Raw genomic sequence first — 16,450 nt, forward strand, 5'->3', positions numbered from 1 at the left:
AAAAATGCAGACTAGAAAGGCCAGAGACGCCAGAGAAGCACTGTTGGAGCGCCCCCGTGTGGACACGACGTGCGTGAGCGGCATCCAAGGTTGATCAACAAGGGAAGGGCATACTGTGGTTGTGGCTGGCCTCAGCTGACAGTGTTTGCTCCGGCAGCCGTGGCTCTGACTGCTGAGAACGGGCCCTGCAGCTGGCAACCAAAGGCAGGCCATCTCCCCGTGACTCCAAAAGCCACACAGACTTTGTATGAATTGGAAAGGGAATGGGGAGAAAATGAGATGGAGCAAGAACGAGGAAGAAAAACGGCAAGAGGAAGAAGCAGGCAAAGAAGAAACGAAGGGGGTGGGGGTTGGGAAGAGGAGAAAATGCCTTGAGGGAGTTGGTTCCTAGGGACTTCTGCCACTTCTGTTCTTGCCTGGGCAAAGAATAAATGAATAAGCAGGAACCCCGCTGAATAGGATGAGGGCAGGTCCACTTAAGGGTCAGGAATCAGATAGCAGGGATCAGGGATCAGGACCGGAGAAGGACTATGAAGGGAGCTTGGACAAGGATGCTTGTGGTCTGTCTATCTTGGTCCCGCTACAGCTGACCTTTGCCCACACCTGAGCACAGGCCCTCCAAGCAAAGTCAATCCTCTGCTTAGCGACAGGTAAAGAACGCACCTGTGTTCACTCCAGCCAGACGTGCGTGAACACCACCCTCTGTCCCAGCGGGGCCTGAGGTGACAGAATCTGAAAGAAATGCCTGGGTGGAGGGGCAGCGACTGTACAGGAAGAACAGGAAGGACTTGCTGCCCGACACCCCACAGGAACTCATGTGCCCAGGGGAGCCAGTCAAAGGCAGCATAGGCTCAGTGAGCCAGTGCAGGGGTCCAGGTTGGTTGCAGCCATCTTGAGTCACAACCGGCAGGGGCATCTGTGAGAAATCTTTCCCTGCATGGCTCCCCTGTCCTTAGAGTGACATGTGGACCTTTAAAACAAGACCCTAGTGCTGTCAGAGTTAGAGACGCGGCCCGTATCCTTGGTGTCAGCTGAGGCAAGCGGACACGTTTGTCACCATTTTCCTGCTTGGCATACAAAATCTTCCCCGTGACCCATGTGGCAGGCCTTCAGACCTCCTGCTTCCCTTGGCCACACAATGGCCATAGCTTCTGTATGAGTTATCTTTCTATTGCCAGGATAAAACACCATGACCAAGACCATTTATATGAGACTTTATTTGGGCTTGTGGATCCAGAGTTTGTCATGTCTGGGAAGCCTGGCAGCATGCAGCAGGCTTGGTGGCTGAAGTGGAAGCCGAGGGCTCACATCCTGAGCTACAAGTATGAAGGAAGCAAAGAGTGAACTAGAAGTTAAACGAGTCTTTACATTATTTTTTTTTAAAAGAACACTTTTAAAAATATTTATTTATTTATTTATTTATTTATTAACTATATGTAAGTACACTGTAGTTGTCTTCAGACACACCAGAATGAGCCACCATGTGGTTGCTGGGATTTGAACTCAGGACCTTTGGAAGAGCAGTCAGTGCTCTTAACCGCTGAGCAGTGCTCTTACATGCTGAGCCATCGCACCAGCCCCCCTCCCCCCTTTTTTTTTCTTTGCTACGAGGTGTGTTTTATCTTCATCAATCACACAAATAATTTTCTATAATATCCCAGGGCAAACCGGTGAAATTTGGCAGTCCAATTTGTGGAGGGGTCCCCTTCAGAGACCCGCGGGCCAGTGGCATTCAGCTCTGAGTGCCCGGGTTCACAGTACAGCTTGTGTCCATCTTGCAGGTGGCTCTTCCTCCACATCACGAGGGAGTCTTGGAGATGACGGGGCGGGGCGGGGCAATCTTCCTAGGCTTTTTAGGAGATTTCACTCGTCCTTACCTGTTCGATGGTCTCTTTGGTCGGCAGGGTGTTATTCTCCTGCGTCTCGGTTTTCTTCAGCTTGGCCTTATCGAAGCTGGCGATTTCCCGCATGTCTGCCTTGTCTGCCATTTTCTTACAACACGTGGATTCTCTTTCCGAGCTCGCGCTTGCGTTGCTGCAGTGAGAGACCGAGTCCTTACATTCTTAAAGCCCACCTCCAATGACACGGTTCCTTCAACATGGCCATTTTAAGTCTCACTGTTGGCTATGGACACCACTCCAGAGGTGGGCAAAGCCTTTCCTGTTGTACTCCCTGTGTAAACAGTAAATGTCATATACTTTGTAAACTTTATAAACCCTCAAGACAGGAAAGTGGCCAGGCCTCTGCCTGAGGGGCCGGAGCAGCCGGTAACCTCCCCCATATCTCCCTAACTGTTGTAACAGGTTTCCAGCCTCTTTAACGGTCACAGAGAACACCTCTAGTCCCTTAACAGGACGCTCTCTAGATTATGCTAATTTTAGGTGGAACTGCTGAACAGGAAAACCCACCAATCCCTGAGATCATTCAAGCTCAGGTCTTGAAAACCCACCAATCCTCACCCTGGAAATCTCCGCTCGTAGAAAGCTCCACCCACTAAGGGATCCTATATAAACGCTGTGTCTGCTCAGCTCCCTGCTGTCTGCTCCCTGGAGCAGAGGTAGCCACCCCTAGATTTATCCCTCCGCACCCTGGATCCTCCCTCTAAATCTCTTTTATGAGATTTGCTGCCTGCTCCTGAGCTCTTGAGCTCAGCCGGGGATACCCTCCTCAGGGGCTGCAAATGCTCTGCGGAGGAGGCTTCCTCTCAGAGCTGTGTGGTTCCTGGGCCCCCATGTCTCAGGATGCTTTTCCGTTGGGATACCATCCTCCCTCAGAGCTGTCCTGAGATTCCGAGATTCCGAGTCCCAGGACACCTTCCCACCCCAGCAGGAAGGCCAGCGTTTTGGTTCCGTGACCCAGATAGGCTCTCCGGGTGCTTGTGCTCCCCTCGTGGTCTGAGCAGCACTAGGACCCTATCCTTCTTCTCCAGTTGGCCTGTAGCAGACTCACTTCAGGCTCAACCCATGCACCAGCAATGGTTAGGTAAGCTTCCCCTCTGGTCGGTGTAAATGCTTCCCTGAGTCCAAGGAAGTGATCACTGAGTGTCCAGTACCCCTCTAGTACTCCGGGGATGTGGAGGTCTTTAAGGCTACAGCTGGCCCTCTTCATCTGACCCCATTGGAGCTGCAATCCGGCTGTTCCCTTAGGCCCTTGCTGGGCCATCCCTTTCTGCCCTCTTAACCTGACCCCATCCCAGCACCCTGGGAGCTGCAGCCCTGTGTGTTAGTTAGGCCCAACTGGGTTATTGTGTCCTTTCTTGCCCTCCTCTCACCGTCTCTTTCAAGCTGCTTATAATGCCACAGCTTCTCTAGGCCCTCATGGCTTCTGTGACCCCTTTCCTTCACCTTTTCCTGTGGACGAGACCCCATTCCTAGAGACTCGGTTCTCTGCCTCTAGGTTCCGCTCTGGGCTTAGCCAGGCTAAGCTCTGATCCCCATTGAGTGTGTGAGGATATGAACAGGATTGTGTCACTTCTAAATTTTTCCTCCCCATCTCTCATCCATGGAGTCTTCTCTATCCTCTCGTTCACCCTTGGGATGCCTTTTAGAAAACCTACAGCCTCTCTACCTGGCATCCGACCTGAAGGGCTCAAAATTTATTTACCTTTGCAATCAAATTTGGCCTCACTCTCCCATAGACAGTCAATCCAAATGGCCACATAATGGCACAATAGATCCCAATGTTATTTGGGGTCTTTACAAATTCTGCAAGCGATCGATCGGAGAAGTGAAAAGGGATCCCTTGCAGCTAAGCCTTCTCTTACCTCTGCTCCAAGGCTTCTCTCTGTTTTCCCTCTTCTCTCTCAGCTCCTTTTAGCTACAAACCTGAACAAGATGATTTACTCCACTGTTTTTTTTTTTTTTTTGGTTTTTCAAGACAGGTTTTCTCTGTGTAGCCCTGGCTGTCCTGGACCAGGCTGGCCTCAAACTCAGAAATCTGCCTGCCCCTGCCTTCCGAGTGCAGGGATTAAAGGTGTGTGCCACCACGACCAGCTACTCCACTGTTTTTGATCCAGCTAAGGAAGCCCCTCCCCATCAGCCGGAAGCCCCTCCCCATCAGCCGGAAGCCCCTCCCCATCAGCCTAACCCCCATACCTCCTCCAGTTTCCCCTTTCCATCTGAAGCGACAGGTTGTCCAGATCCACTCTCCCTGGTACCCACTTTTAGCACACAAGCAGCCCCTAGTTGCTTGTTTCTGCTTTGAGAAAGGGCCTCCTTTACTTCCTTGTACTGAGCCTAAACCAGCCATGGCTTTGTGTGAAGTTGTGGATGGATGCCCTCGGATGTCTTAACTGTGGCCTTCAAGGTATTAAAAAAAGATAGGAAAAAGCCCCCAAACAAAAATGATGCTATCTATGTAAGACCTTATGGCCTGCATTAGCGACCTCCCACGCTCCCAAATCTCCAAAGCTTGAGAACCCCCAGCTCCCTGTCTTTTTTTTTTTTTTTTAGATTTATTTATTTATTTATTATATGTAAGTACACTGTAGCTGTCTTCAGACGCGCCAGAAGAGGGCATCAGATCCCATTACGGGTAGTTGTGAGCCACCATGTGGTTGCTGGGATTTGAACTTCGGACCTTTGGAAGAGCAGTCAGGTGCTCTTACCCACTGAGCCATCTCACCAGCCCCCCCAGCTCCCTGTCTTAAACGTGGTCAGGAAGGTCACTGGGTCCAGGCCTGTCTGAGGCTTCATTAGCTATTCTGACTATGTCTAAGTTGCCATCAAGAGGGACATTGGGCTACTGATGATCATGTCCCTCAAGGTATGAGGGCATCAGACTCAGAAGCCCCTCCAGCTGACATGGACAATTGAAGGGGTCTGGCTCCCTTGGCCTGACCACCATCATCTCCAACAGGGAGGCTTGGGTAGTCATGATGATATCAGGGTGTTTAGTGTCTTCCTTCTGGATGCTGGGGTCATCTACTCAGTCCTAACAGAGTTCTCGGGACCCATCTCTCCTTCCTGTTTCCCTATTGACAGCTTTACCAAATTCACCAAATGCTACCACTTAGCTGTATAGTTAGGGGTGTCTCCTTTACCCATTCATTCCTCCCCAGTGGCACCAACCTGTCCCATATCCTTGCTAGGAAGAAACCTTGAAGTGGACATTTCTGGTTTCTTTGGAGACTTAGTTGTGTTATGTGATAATTTTCGTGGAAGCTATTTTGTGAGAGGACATGTGATGTTTAGAAAGAGTATAAATGGCAACTCCACAAACAGTGAGAGGATGCTCTTGCCTTGCTATGCCTTGCAACACTTTTCTGGTCTTCACTTCATAGAGAGAAGCCAGCCAAAGAATGTCTCGTGGTATTCCAGCCGATTCTTCCCACTTCCGATGGGTTAAGCCACCGTTACTGATTCGCATTTGGTGTTTGCTATTGGACTGAACCTGCTGATATCCTGACATGAAGCTTAGAGTCGATCTAAAGAACTACTTCTAAACAGGTCCACAATGCCCTTGTCCTAGTAACCGTATCTCTCCCCTACCTCTGGTCGGTGCTCTAGAAGGGAGATTGATGCATTGAAGAACCCCAAATAAAATAGGCTTTGAAAAATCAGCCTGCAGGACCTTCTAGCCAAAATGGAAGCCTCTACTTCTTTTGCTCCCCACATATGCTTGATCTCAGCCTTTCCAGCCATCTTTCTTCTTCCCTCCTTCTCTTCCAGACTATTCAACCGGAAACACCTTCTTCCTCACCAGCTTCCTCCATGGGTCCCCAGGGTTGGGGCCCAAACCCTCTATAGCCAAACACAATCCTCCTCTCGTCATTCAGTGGATGGTCAGTCCTGCCTCCTGGCCGCATGTCCCAACCACCACCTCTCCCTGATCGCCTCCTTCCTCCTCTGTCACGATATCTTTGCACGCACCCCAACCACTACTTGCTTCAGCCTCATCCTGACCCCCTTTCCTCCTCAGTCAACATCGGGACTTGGTCCTCCTCTCTCCTCCTAGTCACTACCCCTAAAAGACAGGCCTCTTCAGGGTCATTCTTACTATTCCAACCGCAGCTAAACCCGATGGCTTCCCTCACTGGATTCACCCTTCTCATCAAGGCCCTTTATACCGTGACCTCAAGGCAATCCTCTTTTTTACATCTCAACCCCAAAAGGACCTCACGCTATTAAGTTTCAGAAGAGAGCAAGGCGGAACAGCTTGCCTCCAATCTCAGCAGAATGAGGCCTCATCCATCTATTGAGACCCAAGCCGACCCTTTCGGGTTATGTTCTACCTCTTTTCCGAATCTTCCCTCTGGCTCACTCCCATCGGCAGTGAGCTTTATATATGGAGATGTGAGGTTCAGGAAACCTATACTCAAGGATTCGACCAGACCATGCATGTGATACGGCTGGAGAACGCTCACCAGCATCACCAGCAGAGCGCCAAAAGGAGATGCTAATCCCCATGTCACCTGAGTTGATTTCTAAGACGCCTTTCCTCTATGCTTGCTTTCTCTATATTCAAACTAGGGATTACTGTCGATGTTGGCCAGACTTCTGGGGGCTGTTCTTATCGGTCCTATAGGAGACACGATGCACATTCAGGAAAGCATGCTAACTTCTATACAGAATGGGGGATATTTATATCCAAATTGAGGACCTGTGGCACCCCACAAGGACAGGAGTCATGGGTAAAGTTTATTATAGTATTCATTACAGCTGTCCATCAGGCATGATCAAAATGCAGAGGATATACACCTCAGGGTATAGACACAGTAAAGGAAGTGGTCCAACATTCCTCAAAGGTCCTTACATCTTTAACTTCACTCCCCTTATACCATACTGATCCCACCTATCACACCATCTCCTATTTCAGACCTTAACCTCTGCATAACAGTTATTGGATAATGCTCTGCCTGACCACTTTGAAGAACGTTGGTTGTGTGTCTTCCCTGGGTCAAACTCACAACCGCCATTCAAGACCTCACCAATTAACTTATTAGACTCACCTAGCTGCTCATTAATTGTTCTAGGCCAAACATCATCACCATATACCTCCCCTACACCTCTCTCCTTGGCATGGCAGACTGCTCTGACTCCTCAGGGGCATACATTGTAGGCACACTGGATCCTGCAGACCACAGCAATGCTTTAACCCTTGACACTACCACACAGCCCCTATGCCCAAGTGTTCACAATGACTCAGTTCTCTCGGGCACTCACCAAGTGGTCTGGGACTCGTGCCCTGGTCTTCCACTTTCCAAAGCCTAGAGGTGGTACCTGGTGAAGAATGTTTGCTAGTTCCCATCGTAGGCTGTGTAGCAGCAAGGCATAACAAGTGAGCAGCCTGTATTCCCTTGCAATCCTGGGTGTAACTGCTGGTGTTGCCTCTGGAGCAACAGGAGTACTTCTCTAGCCATTTACCATCGTTTTCCCTCCCCGTTCATTCAGGATCTCCAATGAGTGGCTCAGATCATCACTCTCTAGGACCAAATAGACTCTGCACTGGACGCTGTAGTGCTACAAAATCGACAAGGGTTAGACTTGCTAACGGCAGAGAGAGGTGATCTTTGTCTCTTCTTTGGGGAGGAATGTTGCTTTTATATCAAGCAGTCAGGCATAGTAAACAATCGGATCCCACAACTCCAGATGGATCTCCAAAAATGTAGAAAACAGCTTGATGCTACCTCTGGCCATTAACATCCACTGATCATTGACGGTACGATATGGAATTGAACACTATCCTTCCTGTCTCCTCTTCTCTTTTCCCTAATCCTGCTAACCACATCCTGCCTCACACACCTCTTGTCTAGGTTTCTTCAACAACAGATCTAAAAGATGTCTAATCAGACTTTTTTTTTTCCATTTTTATTAGGTATTTAGCTCATTTACATTTCCAATGCTATACCAAAAATCCCCCATATCCACCCACCCCCACTCCCCTGCCCACCCACTCCCCCTTTTTGGCCCTGGTGTTCCCCTGTACTGGGGCATAAAGTTTGCAAGTCCAATGGGCCTCTCTTTCCAGTGATGGCCGACTAGGCCATCTTTTGATATATATGCAGCTAGAGTCAAGAGCTCCGGGGTACTGGTTAGTTCATAATGTTGTTCCACCTATAGGGTTGCAGATCCCTTTAGCTCCTTGGCTACTTTCTCTAGCTCCTCCATTGGGAGCCCTATGATCCATCCATTAGCTGACTGTGAGCATCCTAATCAGACTTTTACTCAGTTGTTATTATAGGACTACTGGCCCTCAGTTCTGAAGTCAGTGAAAAGGCCAGCTCAGGAACTCTGGGCTACAGGAGTCAGGGAAAGCAGAGAAAAGAGACAGTAAAGGACTAGTGTGCATACTTCAAGGAGAGAGGCCACTGGGCTCCAGAGTGCCCTAGCAAATGGAAGCAGGGAGCAGGAAGTCCCAGGCCTTGGGAAAAGTGCCCCCAAAAGGCAAAGGTCTTAGCCCTGGGTAAAGACAGTGATTAGGGGAGACAGGATTCAGATCCCCTCACTGAACCCAAGATAAAACTCTGAGAGTGGAGGGGAAACCCACTCAATTCTTGGTGGACACAGGGGCTCAACACTCAGTCCTCCAAGCTGACGGGCCACAACTAACCTGCTGGAATCTGAGGCTACCTGGTTTACAGACTGGAGTAGTTTTCTCCACGAAGGTCAGAGATGAGTGGGTGCTGCTGTGGTGGACTGCACAAATGTCATCTGGGCAGAGCCTCTACCCCTTGGCACCTCTACCCCTGGCACTTCTACCCCCTGGCACCTCTGTCAATGCAGAGAGTGCAGCTAATTGTCCTCGCCAAGGCCTTGGAACTTGGAGCCAGCAAGAAAATTAACATCTGCTCGAATAGCAGGTTTGCCTTTGCCACAGCCGGCGTCCACAGGGCTATATGCCAAGAGAGAGGACTGCTCACGTCAGAGCAAACAAACAGGAAACCTTGAACCTCTTGGATGCCATAATGAAGCTGGCAACTGTGAGTATTATTCACTGTCCAGGACATCAGAGGAGAAGAGACTCAGTGGCCCCGGGCAATAGCCAGGCAAATCAAGTGGCTCCAGAAGTGGCTATGCGGGAGCCTATCTGGGTTCTGGGACTGGACTAAGGAATGGCTTCACTTAAAATATATGGAAGAAGAAAGGACTCAGATTGCTAGTCACCCTACCAACTATTACCAAGAGAAGGAAGGACAATGGCACACACAAGAAGGGAGAACTATACTTCCCAGAAAGCAAGCAAAAAGACTTACTAAGCCAAATGCACCGATGGATTCATTTAGGGGGTACAAAGCTTGTCCAAGCACACAAGGAACCTAAAGTATATATAACCGACCTCAGGTTCTGGGCCAGAGAGATAGTAGAACAGTGTAAGGTATGTCGGCAAATAAATGCTTATGCAACCAAGAGTAAACAGGGCAAAAGGCCTAGGGGAGAACGGCCTGGAGTTTATTGAGAGGTTGATTTTACAGAAGTTAGGCCAGGAAAATATGGTTACAAATACCTTCTAGTGTACCTTCTGGATGGGTTGAGGCTTTCCCCACCAAGCAGGAAACAGCTACTGTGGTAGCTAAAAAAAATATTAGAGGAAAATTTCCCGATGTTTGGAGTGCCCAAGGTAATTGGATCAGACAATAGTCCTGCTTTTGTCTCTAAGGTAAGCCAGGGATTGGCAGAGATATTGGGGGCTAATTGGAAGTTCCATTGGGCATTCCATCCCTAGAGCTCAGGGCAAGTAGAGAAAATGAACAGAACTCTATGAGAGAACTTAACTAAATTGACCTTGGAGATCAGCTCAGACTGGGTGGTACCCCTCCCCTTGGCCCTGTTCTGAGCCCCACCATTTTAACCTGATCCCTTTTGAGATCCTGTTTGGTACCCCAACTCCCTTGGTGTCCCCTGGGCCCTCCCAGGAGGTATCCCACAACATGAGATTTGGCCTAACCTGTCTGCCTTAAATGCTCCAGGGATGCCAGAGACCCCTCACCTCTTTCGGACTGGTGATTATGTAAGGAGGCTTTGGGGACAGTCGCTGGAACCCTGATAGAAGGGACCCTTCCTGGTTCTGCTAACCACTCCCACAGCCCGCAAGGTGGATGGTATTGAGGCCTGGTGCACGCTTCTCATGTGAAACCTGTAGACACCCCACTCCCCAGGGACCCCCACTGGATGGTACAGAAGGTGGACAATCTGCTCAAGCTCAAGATCACTCGACCTTGATCATGACCGCTTGGTGGTACCTTTAGATTCTGGTTCCTTCCCCCATCCTATGTGCCCGTCTGCTAAACCTGTTAGAGCACTCACTGTCTCCCTTCTGTTGAGGTTGGGGATGGCCAGGGCAGCCACTGGGACCTCTGCTTTGGTCTTACAAGGGGAAAATTATGACAGTCTGAAGGCTGCCATTGATTTAGATGTAGAGCGAATAGAAACTTCCACCAGTCACCTTCAAGAATCACTGACTTCATAGTGATACTGCAGAATAGGAGGGGATTAAAGGTAACTTTTCCTCCAGCAAGGAGGGCTAGGTGCTGCCTTAGCTAAGGAGTGTTGCTTTTATATAGACCATTCTGGGGTTGTTAACCCTGTTAGGACCCCCTAATTGTTCTCAAGCTATAGTTGACTTTTAGCCTCTACATTTTGGACCACTTGGTCGCTGTTGTTAAGGAACACATAGGTCCAGTACAGCGTAAAGCTGAGATACAAAGAACTAGATACAGAAGACCAGAAGTATGAGCTATCAGAATGCCAGCAATAGCTGCAGGATTGAAGCATGCACAAAGAAAAGGGGGAATGAAAAGGTCAGCTCAGGAACTTTGGAAAGGTCATGGAATATTTTCCCCTTCGGAAGGAAGAGGCTAATTAACATCCCTCAGACCACAGCGGGGCAGCGGGGTGGGTAGATGACCTGCAAGTGGGTACAGACAAGGGAAGTCCTTACCACTTCATTCTCTAAAGACCAGTCAGTTTAAAAGTCACACTGTTCTGCCAGTCACGTTGTGCCTAATGGTGGCAGCCCTGAGAACCGTATGGATGGGCTGTGCATGGTTGCTCTCTCCCCATGTGCAAGGTGACCCCAGCATGCTGGATTAAATAAAATTCCTCTTGCTTTTGCATCGATTCCCGTCTCCATGTTGTTCACTCAGGCGTCTCCAGAAAGTTAAGGCTTGCCAGAATCTTACACCAGAGGCCTGCAACTCCCAGTGATGCCCTGACAGAGAAGATGGAACTTGCCCCACGGACCAAAATCTACACAGCAATGGGAGGATGGGACCTATATGCCCACATTCAGCAGGAAGTCATCTAGTGATCACTTTGCCAGCCTTCCCAAGCCCTGACTGTTGTTCATCAATAGTAAACAGAAAAGGGGCAGTGTTGGCTGTTCACACCACTTAAGTGCCGGGGAAGGCTTTCCCTGCCATGGACTCTCTTTGTAAACTCAAGGCAGGACAGTGGCCAGACCATCACCTGAGGAGCTCCAGAAGCCAGGCCCCTCCTTCAGACTTCCCTAATGGCCATAACATTATGTGGTTCCAGCCTCTGTAACTGCCAAAAAATGTCATCTCCAGCTCTTTGGCAGGAGCCTCCCTAAATTATGCTAATTTTAGGTGAAAAGTCTGAATGGGAAAACCCACCCAAATCCTGACCCCTTCCAAACTCAGGACTTGAATTCCTACCAATCCTCACCCTGAAATGCCTGTCCATAGAAAGCTTCGCCTACTAAGGGATCCTATATAAAGGCTGTGTCTGCTCAGCTCCCTGCTGTCTGCTCCCTGGAGCAGAGGCAGCCACCCCTGGATTCATCCCTCCATACCTTGGATCCTCTCAATAAATCTCTTTTAAGAGATTTGCTGCCTGGTGTGACTCATCAGAAGAAGCCAAAAAGCAATGAAGAGAAGGGAGGAAGGAAGAAGTGGAGCGGGGCTGAGGCTCCTGAATTCCTGAGCTCAGCTGGGCATACCTCCCCTGGGAGCTGCAAAGCCTCTGCAGAGAAGGCTTTCTCTCAGAGCTGTGTGGTTCCTGGGCCCCCTAGGCTCGAGTCGCAGGATGCTCTTCTATTGGTATAGCTTAATCTCACAGTGGTGTGGTTCCTAGGCTTCTGAGTCCTAGGACACCTTGCCATTTGAGCAGGAAGACCGAAAACAGCAACAATACACAGTGGCCCTTTGTACTGGCTAGTTTTGTGTCAACTTGACACAGCTGGAGTTATCAGTTGAGGAAATGCCTTCATGAGATTTCAACTGTAAGGCATTTTCTCAATTAGTGAAAGGCCCCTTGTGGGTGGTGCCTTCTCTGGGCTGGTAGTCTTGGTACTATAAGAGAGCAGGCTGAGCTAGCCAGGGGAAGCAAGCCAGTAAAGAACATCCCTCCATGGCCTCTGCATCAGCTCCTGATCTGCTTGAGTTCCAGTCCTGACTTCTTTCAGTGATGAACAGCAATGTGGAAATGTAAGCTGAATAAACCCTTTCCTCCCCAACTGCTTCTTGGTCATGATGTTTGTGCAGGAATAGAAACACTGACTAAGACACCATTACTCAGTAGCTATCACACAGTGACCATCACAGAGTGTCCATCAGAGAGTGACCACCACACAGTGGCCATCGCACAGTAGCCATCACACAGTGACTATCACACAGTAGCTATCACAAAGTGGCCATTACAGAGCAACTCCCCATTAATTGCAGTCAGTGGCATCCTGACACTTCCTGCTTATTTCCTGGTTCTATGCCACCTTCTTTTGTGACATTTCATATTCAAGTTTTGCCAATCAAGTAATGTTTATTGAACCCGAGTCTACAGAATAGTAGACAGGCAGAGCCAGGTGCTCTGAAACTTCATCTTACCCAGCACTTCCTGAGAGGAATTTGAGGCCCATAACCTCATGATTCCTCATGGTTTAATGTCACCAAACCATAAATTGACCTTTTACTCAAATCTAGCTTTGCCCCTCACCCATCCTTCAATCAATCACTGTCTCAGCAAAGAATTCAATTTAATTGTACTGAGTCTTCATGTCATCCTGTCCCCTTGGAGGACTGGATTGGACTTGCCCAAAGCTCCATCTACTTTGTGGTGACCACCACTAGTCTCCATATCAGCAGCATCAGTACCATGAGCATCACTCCTGTCATCCGGAAGTCTTTGCTTGGAAGGCACAAGGGGGAGTTGGTGCTGAGGATACTGGGAAGGGCCGTGTTCCATAGGGCGTTGTCCTATGAGGAGGGATGTGGTGGTCCACTGTGTCTCCTCCATATCTAGAACTAACACTCTTGCCTTTCTCCTAGTTTTACTCGGTTTTCCTGCCTTCTCATTGCCTGTTCCTGTACAACCCTTCCAGTCCATACCTACCGTGCTTTAATCCCGTGTTGGGGGTTGGGTCTAATGCTTTGATTTGATCAGGAACCTGTGTTGCCAAACGCTGAAGGTCCTCATCCCCAATTGGTTTATGATCAATCAATAAAGATGCCAGTAGCCAATGCTTGGGCAAAGTGAGACATGGTCGGGCCATTAGATTTTCATGGGCTAGGAAGCAAGAGAGGAGGAGGGAGGGAATGAGGGAGGGAGGGAGGGAGAGAGAGAGAGAGAGAGAGAGAGAGAGAGAATATGACCATGACTCGGGAGAGAAGGATGGGATGTAGGAGCTGCAGGAGAGAAAGCCAACAGCCATGCGAGAATTCTGGCCACTTCCCCAATGGGCCTGGGGTAGCAGGGGAAGGGTTTAGGAGTGCCCAGCTTTTCAAGGCATTTTAAAATTAGCTGGTGTGTGTGTGTGTGTGTGTGTGTGTGTGTGTGTGTGTGTGTCCCACTCATGAATCCAGATAATTCCTGGGTGGGTGTGCACATGTGACCCACAGCCTGAGCTAGCCAGACTCTCACCCGGGTGGGAACCACCCAGCACCTTCTTCCCGTGCCCCTTTTCCCTTTGGCCCTGGGGCAGACTCAGCTCTTCTGCGGTGTCCAGCGACATCCTGCAATGCCCAAGAGCTAGAACCTGTCATCCCTGGACTCTGTGAGGCCCAGGGACCCTGGACTGCTCCCTCTCTACCCCCTTGGACTGGGGTCCTGTGGCTTCCCACAGCCAGATGCCCACTCGGGCAGTATGAAGAACCCGTGTCAGTCCCCCATGTCTGCCTGCCCAGAGCCCTGTAACTCTGGCGAGACTCGGGTCATCTCTCCTATCCCTTTTATTTCCCCATGAGTGGCGCCTCACAGGGCTATGCAGTGGCAAGGGTCATTATCGATGTCTGTGGCTCGTGTTATCACTAGAGAAAATGGGGATGTCCCTGGTCAGGGTAGCCACTGGGAACCGCCTAGATGTCCAAGGGTTGTGCAGAAATGGCTCTGCTCATCACTGGATGTAGTGCTCTGGAGAGCTGGCCCCATCTCTCACTGGTGGCAGCACTCTGGAGAGCAAGCACTGTGCCTTGCTCAGGCAGCTCAGTGGACTTTGGCCCTGATGGCAGGCAGTCTCCCTCCCCCCGTAGGTGCACGTGTGTGTGTGTGTGTGTGTGTGTGTGTGTGTGTGTGTGTGTGTGCATGCATGCTGGTCCCAAGGACATGAGTCTGGGAGATCTGACCCTACCACACTTCTACCGTGGGGTGGCATGGGCACAGAGGTCATTACCACCACCTCCAGCAGTTGAGAAAGTTGCCCACAGGGTCATGAGCTCAGAAGAGCTACCCCTACCCCCTGCTGGCTGAAGGACTCAGGAGAGTGGGCCCTATATTTCGCTTGAGTGGTACAGTGGAGCTGGCTGTGATGGTAAAGGAACAACTGTGCCAGTCCCAAGGGTGTGAGAACAGGAGAGCTAGCCCAGCCCCTCACAGCCTGCAGCACTTGCTGGAGAGGGCCCTGTGCCTTGACTGGGCAGCACAGTGGAGCTGGCTCTGGTGGTGTGGGTATGAGTGGGCCAGCTCCAAGGGCTTGAGAGTAGGAGAGCTGACCCTGCCTCCTGCTGATGGTGACACTGGGTGGTCTAGCCAGAGCAGTGCTGGAGAGCTTGCCCTGGTGGTGTGAATAAGGGAAAGCCAGTGGGCTAACCAGCTCTGCTCCCAGCTAGACCCAGATCCAGGGCTCTGAGATGGTTCACCCCAAAGTCTATATCATCTGAGAATGTTGGGATGTGTTATAGGGCCAGTCCTGCTGATCCAAAGCTGCAGGATCTCCATGACACAGGGCAGCAACAGGACAACCGGGAGGAGTCCTGATGAGGATCCAATATCAACAGAAGCCAGAGATCTTGGACCAGACCAGTGGCTCATTGCAATGAACACGCGGAAGTGAAGATGCATGGATAGCATGGGACACGCTGTGACACACTACAGCTTCCTCAATGAGGTGCTTCCATGCTGTGTTGTTGTTGGTTTTATGTGTGTGAATGTGTGTGTGAGTGTATGTTATTTGGGGCAGGGAGTTTGCAAGGTCAAAGGGCAGATATGAAGGGATGGGGAGATGAGTGGAATTGTGGTATAAGATGTGAAACAAAGAATAAAAAGCTAAAAAAAAGTTCATGGGTGTTAGGCCTCCTTTCTTCTGACTTAAAGTCTCCATTTGTGACTTCTCAAAGAATTTCTATTTATGAACATGTCTGGATTCTCAACCTTCCTAATGCTATGACCCTTTAACACAGTTTTTAATGTTGTGGTGATCCTGAATCATACAATTATTTTTGCGACTTCATAACTGTAATTTTCCTACTGTTATGAATTATAATGTAAATATCCGATATGCAGGATATCTAACATGTGACCCCCGTGGAAGGGTCATTCAATCCCCAAGGAGTTGTGTCCCACAGGTTGTGAACCATTGCTCTACATGATTTTTAAGAATTTTCCCAAATCACTAGTTAGCAACATACAGCTTCTTGCCCTGAGCTGACCAGGTGTACTGGCTGGTTTTGCGAGTCAACTTGAAACAAGCTGGAGAAAGGAGCCTTGCGGAAATGCCTCCATGAGATCCAACTGTAGTGATCAAGGGTGGGAGGGCCCATTGTGGGTGGGACCATCTCTTGGTTCTATAAGAGAGCAGGCTGAGCAAGCCAGGGGAAGCAAGCCAGTAAAGAACATCCCTCCCTGGCCTCTGCATCAGCTTCTGCTTCCTGACCTTCTTGAGTTCCAGTCCTGATTTCCTTTGGTGATGAACAGCAATGTGGAAGTGTAAGCTGAATAAACCCTTTCCTCCCAAACTTGCTTCTTGGTCATGATTGTTGGTGCAGGAATAGAAACCCTGACTAAGACACCAGGTGACTGATGCTTGGCTCTGTTTCCTGTGCAGCTCACAACTGTTATCCCACTTGAGGTCTTCTTGGGAATGGCATCACTGTCAGCCTGCACACAGCACCCTCTGGGTGGGTGATGGGAACAGCCATTTCCCTTGGTTTTGTATTATTCTTTCCGTCACCGTCTTCTAGACAACGATGGAAAGAGGCCATCACCACACTCTAGCCAGTGATGGAGAAGGAGGATATCAACTCTATGAATTAACCTGCAAAGTTTTCAGGGTTCTTAAAAAA

The 16,450-nt window shown here is 49.6% G+C and overlaps 2 long non-coding RNA genes across 4 annotated transcripts; one reads left to right on the forward strand and one right to left on the reverse strand.

Moving 5' to 3' along the window:
- Positions 1-1,198: 1,198 nt before the first annotated feature.
- Positions 1,199-8,618, reverse strand: Gm3787 (predicted gene 3787). Of its 3 annotated transcripts, none has more exons than NR_168297.1 (3): positions 8,551-8,618; positions 1,878-2,172; positions 1,199-1,316 (listed from the first exon to the last, which is right to left on the reverse strand). It is a non-coding gene; the product is annotated as a predicted gene 3787 (long non-coding RNA). The 3 variants fall into 3 exon arrangements; NR_168087.1 differs by lacking the exon at positions 8,551-8,618 and adding an exon at positions 2,460-2,788 and having other exon boundaries at positions 1,878-2,034; NR_168256.1 differs by lacking the exon at positions 8,551-8,618 and adding an exon at positions 2,460-2,788.
- Positions 7,799-11,057, forward strand: Gm41353. The gene is made up of 2 exons (XR_875447.3): positions 7,799-9,597; positions 10,025-11,057. It is a non-coding gene; the product is annotated as a predicted gene, 41353 (long non-coding RNA).
- The last annotated feature ends 5,393 nt before the right edge of the window (positions 11,058-16,450 follow it).

The sequence above is a fragment of the Mus musculus genome, chromosome 15, assembly GCF_000001635.26.
Source record: "Mus musculus strain C57BL/6J chromosome 15, GRCm38.p6 C57BL/6J".
NCBI classification, from domain to species: domain Eukaryota; kingdom Metazoa; phylum Chordata; class Mammalia; order Rodentia; family Muridae; genus Mus; species Mus musculus.